At 36.3% G+C, this 15,690-nt stretch overlaps 1 long non-coding RNA gene across 1 annotated transcript in view; it reads left to right on the top strand.

Moving 5' to 3' along the window:
- The window catches only part of LOC112058305 (uncharacterized), a 410,398-nt gene that overhangs the window by 164,908 nt on the left and 229,800 nt on the right, over positions 1-15,690 (top strand). Inside the window, exon 3 of the long non-coding RNA XR_008252210.1 lies at positions 1,772-1,808. This is a non-coding gene — a long non-coding RNA (uncharacterized LOC112058305). The remainder of the gene's footprint in view (positions 1-1,771; positions 1,809-15,690) is intronic.

The following is a 15,690-nucleotide window of genomic DNA, read 5'->3' as shown; positions in this document are numbered from 1 at the left end:
AATGACGGTTTTGTGATGCTCAAATTTTATTTTTATCAATGACAGCGTTTATTGGTGTTTGTTTGTTGTGCCTGTCAAATATGAGGCTTGAATGTGGCTGGTATAATTTGCAGTATCTAACATTTTAAAAAGGCATAGGTCTAAACTATCAATATATGTTATTGTGCGTCAAAATGTTGTAATGTCGTTAGCTCCAATCTTTTAGAATTATTGATAATAGATTTACGCTATTGGCTTCTGTAACGTAAGTGTAACGATTACAAAAGCAGAACCATTGATAGTGTCAAACTTCTTCCGATAGAGAATCTTATCGTCGCCACCGTGAATGTGGACGCTGTGCTTTAAGTTTCGCCTCTAAAGCAGGAGCGAACCAACCTTAATGACACCTCCTGAAAAGGCGGGATGAGTTATTTCGGAGCGCAAAAGGCGCACGTCAAGTGGCGCGGTTGTTTTACGCGCGGCGTTTTGTTTAACTAACGAGGTCAATAGTTGAACGTTTACGGCTTGTAGCGCGACGGTAACAAGTTCGCGTACTTATTTTTTTTTTAATAATTTATTAGATGGGTTTGTAAAAAGTGTCATCACAGATCTGATGACCGAGCTTATGTACGAACGCCTTTGTTATAGATGCACAACTATTGAGATACTTATATTATAATTCTTTACCTTTCAATTTCGGCAATGAATGTAATCTGGTACATCTATATTCTATACTGAGCAATTTGCGTAATATTATGTCTTATATACGCTTTTGATTTAGCTATTTTACTTTATTTACTGTACCGATCTGTACTGACCTTAACGATCCTGTATGAGTTTTGTCGTTTACAATTCCTAAGCCCACCTAAGAATTTTAAGTAAAGTAACGTTTACTGTTATTGTTTTCCGGGGTCTGAAACAACCATCTTCCTGACTCCAACTGAGAACTTCGCTGAAGGAAGAAAACCCCAATCATTTTACAGCTTGACCTAGGACTCGAACCGAAGACCTTTAGATTCACAAATTTGAGTTCACAAAGGCACAACTCTATTGACTAGCAATTACCAATATTACTTAGCGAATCGCGCCAGATGGCGTTAGGGTGATCATTTAAAAATCACTGCACATTGTTCCGAGCACAACTAATTGCAGGGAAAGTGGGGTGGCGTGGACTATGAGTAAATCATTTTCTAATAGAATTGCATATGAAATACGAGCTTTGGTTTGCTCGTTTAGTAAACAGGAATTAATTGATTATATTTGGAGATAAAAAAAATCAACTATTATGTAGTAGGTACGTCATTTTCTCTATACGTAATATCTGTTCGAAACAGATTAGTAACCAATTTCTTATAACGGGACAGTACCTATATAAATTGAAAGTTTTTTTTCCCTTTTTTCCCTTCAGTTATCTTCTGATCTGTTTGGGTGATCTTAAAATAAATAAAAAATGCGATAGTCAAATGAAACATACCCGGTAAATCAGTGTTGATATTAGTAATTTGTATTGGAATACTCATCATATTAGGTGGTATGAAGATCACAAGGTGTCGAGTCAGATAGAATGTAAATAAGTTTTTTTTCTTTTCATCATTAACAGCCGATGGACGTCCACTGCTGGACATAGCCTCCTGCATGGACTTCCAACCAAAACGGTCTCGGGTCACCAGCATCCAGTGGCTCCCTGCAAACCTTGATGTCCTCAGTTCACCTAAAGGGGGTCGACTAACACGGCGCTTTTTTCTTTTATTTTGTCGTTATTACTATTAATATTGATTTCTTTCTTTCCCAGAATGGATTTTACAACGATGGTCATAACGGGAATGTTGGTAAGTGATTAGCCACATTTAAATACATTAATTATTTAAGCAGATAATCGTTAACACACAGGTATATACACTATACCTATGTGTTTTATACTTATATCTGTAGTAGTAGAGCTAGTAGATGAGCTTTTCCGGGGAAGTAATACCGCCATGTTTATTTCTCCGGCTAAGAAACATTGCTGTGTTCCAGTGTAAAAGGTATGGCTGCTGGTGTAATTACAGGCTTAACACCTGCATGTGCAAAATCTGGTAGATTTTCTTATTCAAGGTCAAGTTAGCACTTGACTGACTCACCTGATGTTAAGTGACGATGAAGTCTAAGATGGAAGCGGGTTGACTTGTAAGAGGTATAAGTTTATTCTACCCATATCTCTGACTTTGCCGGTAGCGTGGTTACCTAAGCAAATTTTTAAAATATTTAACTAAACTGACCCGTGATGGAAATCGAACCCAGGACCTCAAAACCACAGCACTACCAACTGCGCCGTCGTCAGCTTCATGCACCACCGGGCGGCACTTCGTAGAACGTTGCATGCCTTGCGTAATATTGAATTGCTTATAGTGATGATTTTCGACTTATTTATCTTAATCTTTCTTAGGTTATCTGCTTAATCCATCAATTACGATATCAAAAAAACATATACAGTAGATATTCTAGATTTATTCTTTTTGCACTATCGATGCTTCACCGAATAGAAGATTAAAAAAACTTAGAGAAACAATTTATATTAATGTTTTATAGAGTTTTTTATTCTTTACAAGATAGCCTCATAGATCACCTCATGGTGATCAAGATGGAAGCGGGTTAACTTGTTAGGAGGAGGATGAAAATCCACATCCCTTTCGGTTTCTACATGACATCGTACCAAAACGCTAAATCGATTGGCGGTATGTCTTTGTCGGTAGGGTGGTAACTAGCCACAGCCGAAGCTTCCCACCAGCCATACCTGGACCAATTAAGAAAACCTCAATCGGACGGGGATCGAACCCAGGACCTCCGTCTTGTAAATCCGCTGCGCATACCACTGCGCCACGGAGGCCGTCAAAAAGGTAAAGTTTGTAAGGAGTAATCTCTAGATCTATTGAACTGATTTCGAAAATTCTTTCACCAATAGAAAGTCACTTTATTGGTGAGTGTCATATACTATCCTTTATCCCCGTATTCCCATGGGAACGGGAACTGCGCAGGTGAAACCGCGGGCGTCTGCTAGTTGTAGATTATAAAAAGACTAGTCGACGCCCACGGTTTCACGCGCATAATTCCCGTTCCCTTGAGAATACGGGGATAAAATATAGCTTACGACGCTCACAAATAACGTGTCTTTCTAGTGGTATAAGAATTTTTAAATTTAGTAGATCCAGAGATTACCCCCTACTACACCACAAACTTTACCTCTCTACAATATTAGTATAGTTGGAGATCGTTGTGGAGGATTAAATATCATTACATTAAGCAGGCAAAGAAGCAGCTATAAACATTCGACCATGACGGTTTAATATCGTCATCCTCAATTGAATGATTCAAATTGAATCGTTGAATCAATGCCCTATTTCCTGTGAATCAGATTCATTTCCTTTTTACTCGCTGTTCATTTGTCAATACATTTCGGCGTTGGAGAGACCTTTAATTTGTAGATTGGTTTTAATAATGTCGAGTGTTTAGGGATCTATTCACTGATGTAGGTACCTAATGGATATGAAGTTAAATGTTTTGTTAGTTGAAATCTGAAGGCTTTTTTTACATCAATCATTAATAGCCCTTTTAACATAAATTTTGAGGGATATTAGGTACAAAATTTATCAGACGTGGACCTTGTAGTGTAAATTTTTCGATTTTAAAGTAGTTTCATCATCATCCAGAGAAAACTTAAAAGAAAATCTGAGAATAAGGACAAGAACTAAAATGTCCGTAAATCACGGATTACAAAAATGTTTATTATGGCAAAGAAATATTTTCGACAAAAATCGCTTGGTTTGGAAAATATAATAACTTTGTAACAAAATTTTCCGATAATAGCCAGTTTAGTTTTCTTAATTTTTTAACCACTATAGCCCGATAATCAGCGTTTAAAGCAGCGTGATGGGTTTTAGCTCCATATTCCCTCTTCTACAAGGAAGGAAGCAAGACCCTTTGAGAACGACCGCTGTATTTTTTAAACTGAGTTTAAAAATAATAACTCCATTGGTTAAAGAAAAGAAATCACTCAGACACTTTTTTATGGAAATATACGCATAAAAATGATGTATTGCATTTTATAGGTCATAAAAGTTATCGTTCCACTTCACGTAACAAAATCCGCTATATGACTGCGTTCGGTCATCTCGAGATTATCGAGCACAGTGAGAAAATCCCACTTTGCTTCCAAGCCATCGGCGCCCGAATGCCTTTTTTAGCAAAAAGCTTTATCACTTCCGTGGGGACATGAGAAGATATCACAGATCTATGTAAAAACAGAAGTGTCAGATACGTACTGATATAAGATTAAGCATTTTGGTCAAAATTTTTTTCTTTTTTGAGATTTATTTTATAAAAACTTTATAAAACAAACGCAGCACCTCTCGGCTGTGAATCCTTTTATCTTAAAATTAAACCACTAAAGCGTACAGGTATATATTGTTTCAGTTGTTTGGATCTAATACTTGATTTTTAAGCTTTTCTTTTATTTTTTGTTGTGTTTTTTAACAATGAATTTATCGATCTAATTTTATCATTTACCTTTCCGTCAAAATGATTTTTAGAACCCGAAGTTACATATCAGTAAGTAGGTACAACTACATAATAATAATATTACAAAAAACATAGTCGTACAAGTTTACCTAAGTTTAGTAAACTAAAACAATATTCTCATTGTTTTGTCTATCAATAATAATAATAATAATAATTATATATCAATCTATTTCTTCGCTGCATGTAATTTCATTGATTCTCATCTAGATTCTCTATGATCTTCTGTAGAGCAGTGGGCATTCCTGCAGTATGCAGGCGGTGGATCACTTTTATTACCGGATGCCGTAAAATAAATGTCGTGGTCCATCGCTGCCGGCCAAACATACCCCACATATTAGGCTACTGACTACAGTAAACATGGTGATAAATCGGTGTTACTGAGATATACATACAGAGCACAAGAATATTGCTTATATGCTATAACTATGTGGTACTCGTAATTTAATTAGTGCAAAGGGCAGTGAGTTTTAGTCAATGAAACATATAAATAAAAAATGTTATTCGAATTGAATCGATACAGTGACTTTATAATTATTAATCAAATCATCCTTGGCAGTTAACCAGACAAATTAACAATTAAATATAACGTACATAACTACCTAATAAAGTACTTTAATTTTGCAGTAACATGTATTTTATAATTAATATTTTTTTCATTAACAACCCATATTCGGCTCACTGTGGCACGAGCCTCCTTAAGGATGAGAGGGGTTAAACCTAAGTCCACCACGCTGGCCCAATGCGGATTAGCAAACTTCACACACATAAAGAATAAGGAAATTCTTAGGTATGCAGGTTTCCTCACGATTACGTCACGTGATATTTAATTTCTTAAAATGCACACAACTGAAAAGTTGGAGGCGCATGCGCCGGATCGGAAACGTTTAAAGCGTAGCGTTTTCTAAGTTTTTAACCGACTTCCAAAAAGGAGGAGGTTCTACGTTCGACTGTATGTATGTCTTTTTTTTTTTTTTTTTTTTTTTTTATGTATGTCCAGCGATAATTCCGTCATTTGTGGACCGATTTTGAAAATTCTTTTTTTGTTTTGAAGGGTTTGATTCCAGGGTGGTCCCATTTTTTTCATGTCAGGATCTGATGATGGCATCTTGGAGAAATCGAGGGGATCTTTTGAAAATTGTAGGGACGGCTAGTGCGTTTGTTAGTGTTTCCATAAGGTATTTTAAACCACTACAATTTTATGAAGGTCTGGAGTTGGTCTGATGATGGAGCCAAAACACAGACGATGGAACTCGTCAACGATTTATAGCAGGTACCTTTTGTTTGGGCTTGATTTATTTGTATTGATGAGAACTTTCCACCTAGATCGGTTGTGACTGTATTAAGGGTCTGATGATGAAGACGAATGACAGTTAAGAGAACTCCTCAACGGTTCACAGTAGCTACCTTGTGTTTGGACTTGATAAATTTGTATTGATGAGAACTTTCCACCTAGATGGGTTGTGACTGTATTAGGGGTCTGGTGATGAAGACGAAGGATAGTTAAGGGAACTCCTCAACGGTTCACAGTAGCTACATTGTGTTTTGACTTGATAATTTTGTATTTATGAGAACTTTCCACCTAGATGGGTTGTGACTGTATTAGGGGTTTGGTGACGAAGATGAAGGAGAGTTAAGGGAACTCCTCGACGGTTCACAGTAGCTACCTTGTGTTTGGACTTGATAAATTTTATATTGATGAGAATGTGACTGCATAGGGGGTCTGGTGATGATGACGCAGGACAGTCACCTTTCACGATTTTCTGAATATTCATATTACGTGTGGATAAAGGGGGAGTAAAATTTTGTATATGAGTTAAGGTAGTATTTTTAAAATTGGGATTGTAGGACTTAGATACTTATTATAAAAAAATAACGTTTCAACTAATTGCTTATTAATTTTTGTTCACACTCTGTAGGTGTGCTAACACTAAAAATTAAAAAATTAAAATTTTAATAAAAAAAATTCAACCGACTTCCAATTCAAAAATTAACCTAAACTAAAAAGCAAAAAATAACATCTTACCTATGTGCTACCTTCTGATCAGTTTGAAGGCGGTGCCAATCTAGTGTCATGTTTTAATTAAAGCCGTTTCTGAAAGAACCACAGAAATTTTGTAATTTAAACGGCTCTAATTAAAACATCACTGGCTTGGCACCGCCTTCAAACTGATCAGAAGGTAGCACATAGGTAAGATGTTATTTTTTGCTTTTTAGTTTAGGTTAATTTTTGAATTGGAAGTCGGTTGAATTTTTTTTATTAAAATTTTAATTGTTTTTAATTATTGTTTTTATTTTTTAACTTTTCATAGATTATTATCGTGTTTAATTTAATCTGATTTTCAAGCTTTGCACATGATTTCGAAAATACAGTAATATGTAAAAATTGCAGTAAACTTAAAGAATGAATAAATATTAGTAGGATATACTTGCATGTGTGTTTTCTTATCAGATCATTATTTATACTGCGGCCGGCGATCGCAATATATTGTCGATTTCCGCGCGCTGGCGAGTAATGCGCTTCCGGAACGCCCCTGACCCGCCCTGACTTATTACGCATCTTCCACTACGTTCCGCAGTTTTGCTGACCAAGCGAATCCGTAATTACAAAAATAAAGTTTTTTTTATAATATATTTACTTTACATTTACATCATAGTGGATATAAGTTTAAATTAACACCAGACAAGGTGAAAGAACGAAAGAAAAAAACATTCATTTTAAAATCGTGCCACACTTTAACCAACGATATAGATACGTGCCTACAAAATCACTGCAAAAAGTGATCCGAGCACTGAGCGCAGACATGAGCATTTTTGTGTTTACTTACATTATATGTACACATATTTATGTATATATATTATATAGTTTATACACTTCCTGATAGCCCAGTGGATATGACCTCTGCCTCCGATTCCGGAGGGTGTGAGTTTGAACCCGATCCGGGGCATGCACCTCCGAGTTTTCAGTTGTCTGCATTTTAAGAAATTAAATATGACGTGTCTCAAACGGTGAAGGAAAAACATCGTGAGGAAACCTGCATACCAGAAAATTTCCTTAAATCTCTGCGTGTGTGAAGTCTGCCAATCCCCATTGGGCAAGCGTGGTGGACTATTGGCCTAACCCCTCTCATTCTGAGAGGAGACTCGTGCTCAACAGTTGGTAGTATCATAGGCAGACCAACTTACAGCCAAAATGAGGTACTCGTATGTCTGACTGTAGAAAGTCCACTAAGGGATGTCCTAAGGTTAAGGCTGTTATATTTAAGGTCAAATTTGTAAAGGAAGGCCTACTAAAACGCGATGTGTATTACGTATGTGCATTATTATCCATCGAATCCGGTCATTTTTATAGCCGCAGGAGCTAGGGCGGACGCCGGAACCCTAAATAAACACATTCTATGGGTAATGGACGGTGAATTGTCCGCAAAGAGGGGTCAATTTCTACTACTTATTAGCAGTTCCACGTTTGATTTAATACTTGTATGCGATACAAACCGAAACAAATGAGTGTAGTGTAGCTGTACTTAAAACAAAGGACGGACGGTGTTGACGTTGTTGTTGTTTGACGGCCTCCGTGGCGCAGTAGTATGCGCGGTGGATTTACAAACCGGAGGTCCTGGGTTCGATCCCCGGCTGGGTCGATTGAGATTTTCTTAATTGGTCCAGGTCTGGCTGGTGACAGGCTTTGGCCGTGGCTAGTTACCACCCTACCGACAAAGACGTATCGCCAAGCGATTTGGCGTTCCGGTACGATGTCGTGTAGAAACCGAAAAGTGGTGTGGATTTTCATCCTCCTCCTAACAAGTTAGCCCGCTTCCATCTTAGACTGCATCATGACTTACCATCAGGTGAGATTGTAGTCAAGTAACTTGTAATAAAAAAAATAGGATGTGATCAAATTCTTTAAAAATAAATGTTTTTGAAATGCGTTTACCAAGGCATAGTTGTTTGCAATTTTATATTTCCTAATTATAATATGTAACGCCGTTTTTCACTTTGTAACAACGGCTATGTTTCGTAATCAACCCTTATTCGGCTTACTGTTTTAGACACGTGATATTTAATTTCTTAAAATGCACACAACTGAAAAGTTGGAGGTGCATGCCCCGGACCGGATTCGAACCCACACCCTCCGAAATCGGAGGCAGAGGTCATATCCACTGGGCGTATCTCCTGGGCTATCTCATATCTACTGGGCTATCACGTATCTCTGGGCTATCACGGGTATGTATACCTCCTTAAAATAGACCGATAAAATCATTGGTGTATTAATTTTAAATTGATGTAACTTAGATAAGTTGTATTGTCGTAAGTCAATTGCAAATTATCTGAGTGAAAGTGTTTCATAGTTCAAACTACTCTCTGTTTAAGATATATGTCACTATTTTTAAGATTATTCCCTAAAATAGTGACATAATGAAACAAATAACAATTCATTTGCATTGTCATCATCAGCAGAACATAGGCCTTTTGTAGGGACTTCCAAACATCATAATACTGAGCCGCCTGCATCCAGAGAATCCCTGCGACTCGTTTGATGTCGTCAGTCCACCTGGTGAGGGTCTACCAACACTGCGCTTTGTAGTGCGGGGTCGCCATTCCAGCACCTTGGGACCCCAACATCCATCGGCTCTTCGAACTATGTGGCCCGCCCATTGCCACTTCAGCTTCGCGACTCGTGGTGACTTTGGTTCTTCTGCGGATCTCCTCATTTCTGATTCGATCACGCAAGATACTTCGAGCTTAGCTTGTTCGCCCGCTGTGTGACTCTGAACCTTCTTATGAGGCCCATAGTCAGCGACCAAGTCACATTACATAATACATTTGTATTGTATTGTATAATAAAAACACCGACTCTACACGATAGTAAGGTAGGTACATATTTAATTTAAATAAAATTACAAGCTTTCTTGGCCTGATCAAACAATTTGCCTAATGAATAGTATAATCAAGCAACGATACTCGTAGGTAATAAACGATCATCGAACTATAATGATTAATAGTGGCAGCGGAAATTACAAGGCACATGGTAGGCCAGTCATGTTCAAGGTACTGCGTGACACCGCCTCGGAACCAATACAAAAAGATATCTAATTTATTTTTAGCTATTTTGCTCATCATACCCAAAGTGCTGCATATACTCGTAGAAGTATATCTAATTACCAATATTATAGAGAGGTACAGTTTGTAGAGGTAATTTCTGGATCTACTGAACTGACTTTGAAAATTCTTTTAACACGTAATTTGTGAGTAGCCTATAGCCTTCCTCGACAAATGGGCTATCTAACACTGAAAGAATTTTTCAAATCGGACCAGTAGTTCCTGAGATTAGCGCGTTCAATCAAACAAACAAACAAACTCTGCAGCGTTATATATTAGTATAAAATAAGATTTAGATAGATAGAGTACATTACACATATACTTAGTAGCAGTAGAATACACGAACTCTGTGATACAAACCTCTATATTGTTACCGTGTATGTAACCATAGAACAGAAAACGATAATATCTAACGCTTTGTGGTCGTGTTTTTGATGAGTAGTAGGTGACCTTGGTTTTTTTTAACATGCTGTTGTTGTTGTGTGAGTTACCAGTGAAGCTAATATAGCATCACTAGAAACTATGTATGTAAGAAATTGTTGGAATCTTAATTTGACCCACTTCCCGGTCTTCGATTAGGATGGAATTTTGCACACGCTCTGAGTTTTGATGACAATACATGACTAGCTAAGAAACGTCATTACAAATCCAATATAGCGGCCTCCCCAAGATGGCGGATTGGCTGTTTGAAATCCTGGATATCAAATGAAATAATATGGATATCGAATGAAAGGGTTTGCTGTCACAAATATTAAAAATAGTCACGTGACTTAAATCCAATATTTGTAATTTTTAGTGCGTGCTAAAAGCGTGTTTTATAGTTTTTTAAACTATTTAAAGTTATTATGTCTAAAGTATTACTACTTTTTGTCAACCAGAATAAATATTTATGGTCTTATTTCTCGCATTATTTTTTTAAAAGAAATCAGCTAGCATTAAATATTCGCATTAAATCGTTGGTCATAAAATCATTAAAGGGTTGACTTTTGTTTGTATGTTTGTGGATACATACTTATTATTTATGTTTGCAAAACTAAAAATAGACGCACGATTATAAATATTGTCTAAATTATAAAACATGTTTGACTCTTACTAGCCCAAAAAGTGAGAATAATCGTAGTGGTGCAATTAGTAGGGGCCACGTGAGCCCTGTAGAACACTCGCCGACCGCTGCCATTACTAATTGACTCATTGATTATTCCCTTGTTTGGTATCGGGATATATTCAAGTGGAACAAAAAATATAGATACATACCTTCATTAGTATGTTTATACAACTACATCAGTTATTAGCTTTGCACGGTTTAATAATATTAGTGCATATTGCATCGAATCATAAATTCAATAAAATGTTTTAAACATTTAGAAATATAATGTTCCACTCCCCTTCCATTTTCCCTCATATAACTAAGACTATTGAAATTATGTTTGTCTTATTATGAGTACTATTTTTGTTTATTCCAAATTCCAGCTTTCGAGAGTTTTTTTTTCTTTTACATTGACCATTATTAAGTAGTGGTTTATTGTTTATTTAGGTGTGGTATTGCGTTTTAGTTTTTGTTCCCTTATTTTATTAAAAAATCCGTTTTTGGTTTTGCATTATGTTAAGAACTGCGAACAAACCGATTTTTTAACAAAAAATAATCAAGATAAATATTTTTACGTTTTAACATTTATAGAACTTACAATGCATTGCAGGAATCATAAATTTATGTGTAATCATAGCTATCTATAAAGGCAGGAAAAGCTAAAACAAAACCAATGATAAACAACACTCAAAATACCCTCAACGCAACACACGGCCATAAAACATTATTTGGTATGCGTATCGGCGTATTAGGCATGTACCATTCGTAACGGTTCAGGAACAAAACACGGAACCCGGTACGAGTTACAGTGCGTTAGGATGATTGATCGCGCGCGGTATGATATCCGACGAACAAAAACCTCAACTCCTCACTTCCTAATGACGGCCTTTTAAAAAATATACGGCATACGACGCGATACTCGTCACCTAATGGCGTCGATATGTTACCCGCATCAATCCACCATTCTGTGCACGTCTACGCCGCGGGATCTAATTAATTATGGTAATTAAACAGCTTGCCATAGCGCGGACGTGCTAGTTCACTGGGAATTTTGATTCACGATTTTGTGGTTGCTTGCGTCTCTATAGATTGATGTACTCCGTTCGGGAATTGTGTTCACAATGCAGTTTAAAATCCGTGACATTCTAAATTATTAAAAATAAATAATTTAGATAAGAAGGTAATTTCAAATATGTACAGTGTACACACAACTAAGCATATTAATAAATGAACGAAATTTTGCTCCTTGAATTCAATTATAAGTGAATTTCATGATACAATATCCAGTTTTTGTACTAAAATTGCATGTATGTATTCCAAGGTCAGACCTTGTGCTTAGTTTCAGATAAAGGTCTATAAAGTGGTGTCTAAAAAATTGATACTTTTTTAAAAGAATACAATTCAATATACTGATATCGGTGAGTGTGTATCTCCTTAAATCTTGTATCTTTTTAAATCTCCAATATCTAATAACATCAGTCACATTTTTAGCTTTATTAGGTATTGTTAGACACATATTTTCGCTTTTGAAAGATATTATGAATAAATGCTTTAAGGATATGCAATAGAAAAGGGTAAACTTCACATAGCGTGATTTCCTTTTCGTATTTTGATTATGGTCAAAGTTAAAAGAATTGAGATTGAATTTTGTTAGAATTGAATTAAGGGGTCGTAGTTATCAACCCATATTCGGCTCATTGCTGAGCTCGAGTCTCCTCTCACAATGAGAGACCAATAGTCCACCACGCTTGCCCAATGCGGATTGAACTGAAAAGTTGGAAGTGCCTGGACCCGATTCGATCCCACCACTCTCTGGAATCGGAGGCAGAGGTCATATCCACTAGGCTATCACGTATCTTATTGTTATTCACATATTTTAACACGACTGTATAATTATACTAGGTCCATTAAAAATATACTTCATACTTAATGTTGGTTAATGCGCTCAGAGCACTATTTGTATCTGTATGTATTGTGTCTGTATCAACCTCAACGACATGAGAGAGGGTTTACCTTGTTATTGATCACTGTCATCCAAACCAGAATAAATCCAAAGAACTTATAGTAAAATTAAGCATGGTTGTATTACATCCCGCATAAGCTCTGTTATAAAACCCTTATTACTTATGTTCATTTATATGTGACCCTTCTTTTTTTAAATCAAGTTAAATTCGCTATCTCTCATACTTTGGACCACTGCTGCGCATTCCTGACGAAGAATGATGCTTTCGGCTCCTCGCGAGTAGGTAGTGCTTTGTTCAAATGATTAAGTGTCGGGACGTCTTAAGCCCTTCGGCTAATGAGTTGAGAGTCAGTCAGTCAGTATTAATGATGACTGGACGGTCTGGCGGACGGTGGGTGGTTTTGTTGATGGTCCCAACTTGAGACGTTAACGTAAGCGGCGTGATCAATGCGCTCTGACTTTTATATTTTTTTAGATCTTAAGTCCAGGGCTTACATGGTTAGTGTACGTATGTTCGCACAGATTGACAGTGATGACAGTGACAGTGATTCTACTCAACGAAGTCTAAAGTAGATGTTGAGGAGTTATGTGAGGTCATATTGTACATAACTGAGCAAAAAGTACAGCAGTTATCTCGTATTTGTCTCTATTTCGTCTTTTCAATTATATTTGAAGTCTTGTGTTGACGTGAAAACATAATCAAAAATAATTTAGGTAGTAATTGATAGCTCTTACATAAAAAAACCATTTTCATGAGATTTTAACAGTTATATTAAAGAGAGCAATGGGGGATCAATATATAAAGAATTTTAATTGCCTCTTTATCTATATATTTAATTTTGTACAGTAAATGTAGACACCCAAATTTAATATATTTTTGAAAATTTTAACAATAACTCGGTTTCTGTTGTCTTATTAAAAAAATTAAATAAATAATATTTAGTCAATTGCAAATATGTCTTAGTCATTCTTCGGTTTGATATTTTAGTACCAAATCGTACAGGCGTGCCTCAGCTTATTGATGAGTACAATATTTCCTCAATTCAAAGGTCGGAATCAAATCGTCATTAGTTCACGTGTCAAGCGATGGTCGTGTTGAGGCACATTCAATGCAAGGCCAAGACGTGTCGCCCGCCAAGCAACGGGGATGACTGATCCGTCGCGCAAACTAATGTTCTTTTTTTAAAACCCTCCATTTTATTTTCCAAAGCACAAAAGACGAAGGCGCATGAGTTATGCCGACTTGTAGTTTTTACGATACACTTAACTCGGATTAAATTTTTATACGTTTTTATTTCTCCCGTCGCTCAATCGCTACGTGATGGCATGTGACATTAAAATGACAAATTAGTTAATTATTCTTGGGTTTAATGTTACGTACCGACCGTAGATTTTTTGTTCAATGCAAGCATTACCTTCTTGCAAAGTTTTGTACCTATAAACGTTGACAATGGATTTAGTTTTTGTTTTTAAATGTACGGATTTTTGTACTCCTCTTTTATTTAAAAGACAAAAGTAACGTATATGCGTAAAATTGCAGTCTCCGTAAATATTTTTGTTCAGGTTTATGTAGTGCATTTTATTATGATAATAACGGGAGACATTACCCGTTTAGCTTGCTACGAATGCGCTCATTTTTCGCTGCAACCGAACTGGGGGTGAACTCAGGGCATATAAATCGACACATCAGTTTTGATACATTATTATTGCTCTTTGCTTACTGGAATAATGTCACAAAAATAAAATTATTTATAAATAAACCAGTTTAAATATAACCAAATTACACAGCTTTTATAACTAATTTATCTAATAGATAAATGTTTTTTTTTCAAGTTGTAGTGCTAGTTATCAAAGTGGCTTTTAATTGCGCGTCATTCACTTTTCATTCCTAGGAATGAATCCAGTTCCTTTTGAAATCTCTGTTTTCTGATTTCTTTAACCTGAGTATCTTTAAATAAGGAATAGGCTCTCTAGAAAATTCTAGTCTCCAATATGGCCTCATTTATATGTCTCGTCATAATAATATGATGCTAGTTCCATCATCAGTAGAAAGACATTTTTACATAAAAATTTAGTAAAACTGCAAGGACATTTTTTAAATAATATATACATACGTATACATTTATATGTATACATCAAACGGTGAAGGAAAACATCGTGAGGAAACCTGCATACCAGAGAATTTTCTTAATTCGTTGCGTGTGTGAAGTCTGCCAATCCGCATTGGGCCAGCGTGGTGGACTATTGGCCTAACCCCTCTCATTCTCAGAGGAGACTCGAGCTCAGCAGCGAGCCGAATATGGGTTGATAATGTATGTATGTATACATTTACATATTGAATATGAAACCACCACGGATTATATGGAGGCGTCACGAATACTTTAATACAGATATAAAAGTTAATTACCTAGTTTTATTAATTCATCATCATCATTTTCAGCCCATGGTCACCCCCTGCTAGACATAGGCCTCTTCTATGGATTTACAAACACCCCATTTAAAAATAAGTAGCTTCATAGCTCGTAATTAAAGTATCAAGAAATTCAGGTTGCACTATGAGCTATACTGGCATACAATAGACAGGTACAAAGGTCGAAACAGTCGCAGAATCCGCGCCATCTCGGGAAGTCGGCGGAAAAGCGGAAAAACCGGCGAATATGAATATAGCTCTCAATAAATTAAAGTGACTCGCGAGTTCTTAGAAAAATGAGTTTTTTTATATTCGTTTGTTTCGTAATTAGGAAGATGTAGATGGACTATGTGGAAGATAACGAAAACGTTCGAAAACTCGGAAATACGTCTGATGAATCTTATAACAAAATGAATAACCAATAAGCATACTTTACGCAGGCGATGTTGACTCTATATCGAGATGAGATATAAATGGATGAAGTTACTTTTATTGAACATTGTAGACTCGACAGCTAAGGATGGTTATTTGTTAGGAACTTAATGAAGTTTTAAATTCGTCACATGTCAAATTTACTCCCCCTTTACATAACGGAGGCGA

The sequence above is a fragment of the Bicyclus anynana genome, chromosome 3 (genome assembly GCF_947172395.1).
Source record: "Bicyclus anynana chromosome 3, ilBicAnyn1.1, whole genome shotgun sequence".
Taxonomy (NCBI): Eukaryota; Metazoa; Arthropoda; class Insecta; order Lepidoptera; family Nymphalidae; genus Bicyclus; species Bicyclus anynana.
This window is presented reverse-complemented; position numbering and strand designations above follow the sequence as displayed.